Source organism: Elephantulus edwardii, unplaced genomic scaffold, assembly GCF_000299155.1.
Source record: "Elephantulus edwardii isolate Elephantulus edwardi_28Jun2011 unplaced genomic scaffold, EleEdw1.0 scaffold00246, whole genome shotgun sequence".
In the NCBI taxonomy this organism is placed as follows: Eukaryota; Metazoa; Chordata; class Mammalia; order Macroscelidea; family Macroscelididae; genus Elephantulus; species Elephantulus edwardii.
The window spans coordinates 3741535-3743473 of record NW_006399996.1 but is presented as its reverse complement, the minus strand read 5'-3'; positions in this window follow the sequence as shown (position 1 = coordinate 3743473).

Genomic DNA, 1939 nt, shown 5'->3' with positions numbered 1-1939 from the left:
TATAGTTTCCACACTCTGTTGGGTTACCCTTCTTTGGAATGGGAAAAATATAGATCTCTTCCAGTCAGTTGGCTAAGTGGTTGTTCTACAGATTTCTTGGCACAAGTTGGTGAGCACATCCAGGGCAGCATCTGTTAGTTGAAATATCTCAATTGGGATACCATCTATTCCTGGGGCCTTATTTTTTGCTATTTCCTTTAAAGCAGCTTGAACTTCATCCTTTATCACCATAGGCTCTTATTCATATGTGATTTCATGAAATTTTTCTGTGTCTGCCAGTTCCTTTTGATACAGTGACTCAGTATATTATTTCCATCTTCTTTTAATACTTTCTGGATCATTTAATATTCTGCCTAAAGCATCCTTGATTATAGCAACTTGAGGTTTAAATTTGTTCTTCAGTTCCTTGAGCTTAAGACATGCTAAGTGATTTCGGCCCCTTTTATTTTCCGACTCCTGCTCCTTGCACATTTCATTGTAATATTTTGCTTTGTCATCCCGTGCTGCCCTTTGGAATCTTCTGTTCAGCTCTTTTATTATCTTGAATTCTTCCTTCTGCTTTGGCTTCTCTGCGCTCCAGTGCAATATTCAGAGTTTCTTCTGACTTCCATTTTGGTCTTTTCTTCCTCTTCTGTCTTTGTAATGATCGTCTGCACTCTTCCTGGATGATACATTTGACATCCTCCCACAACTCATCAGGTCTTTGCTCATTAGTGTTCAAGGGCTCAAACCTGTTCCTGAGATGGTTCTGAAATTCAGGTGGGATGAACTCAAAGTCATATTTTGGTTCCCATGGATTCGGTTTAATTTTCCTCAGCTTCAGCTTGAATTTGCATATGAGTAGCTGGTGGTCTGTTCCACAATCAGCTCCTGGCCTTGTTTTCACAGCTGATATTGAGCTTCTCCAGCGGTTTTTTTCCACAGATATAATTGATCTGATTCCTATGCACTACCTAAATGTCCATTATCAAGTGATTGAATAAACAAAATGTAGAGCATACATAAAAAAAACTAAAAACAAAAAACCCCACAAAGCCCATCAATATGTTGCCTACATGAGACACATCAAAAAATGGAAAGACAGATTCAAAATCAAAGGCTGGAAAAAAAAATACTAAGCAAATGGCATCCACAAAAAAGCAGGAGTGACAATAATAATCTTTGATAAAATAGATTTCAGAATAAAAACCACCAAAAAATAGGAGGGGCATTGCATATTGATTTAAGGCACAAGAGATCAAGAGGACATAATTTTGGTCAACATATATGCACCAAATGATAGACCTCCTAAATAATAAAACAATAGTTAACAGAATTGAAGAAAGAATGACAAGAGTCCAGAATGAAGGCTGCATAGTGGAATGTACTGGGGGGTGGAGCCTGGATTGTATACCAATGAAAGAATTTTACTTTTCAAAGAGAAGAGTGAACTGGGGAGGGAGGGTTGGGCAGGGAGAAAAATGCAGCAATGAATGAATGAAAGTCCAAAATCTCTGTAAACTTTAATTAAAATTAATAAATTTTTAAAAAGAGAATTGAAGAAAAAAACAGACAGCACCATAGTGGTAGGAGACTTCAACACACCACTATCACCAAAGGATAGATCAACTCAAAAGAAACTTAACAAAGATGCAGAAAAGCTAAACCATTACAATCAGCCAACTTGACCTTGTAGATGTATTCAAGGTACTGTACCCAACTAAAACTCAATTCACTTTCTTCTCAAGTACGTATGGCACATTCTCCAGAATCCATCACATATGAGGACACCAAGCAAACCTCAACAAATTAAAAAACATTGAAATAAAATAAATTATCTTCTCAGATCTACAGTCAAGATCTGTAGATTTGACTGTGTAGATTATAACAAACTGTGGCTGACTCTGAGAAGAATGGGAATCCCAGAACACTTGATCGTTCTAATGCGAAACTTATACTT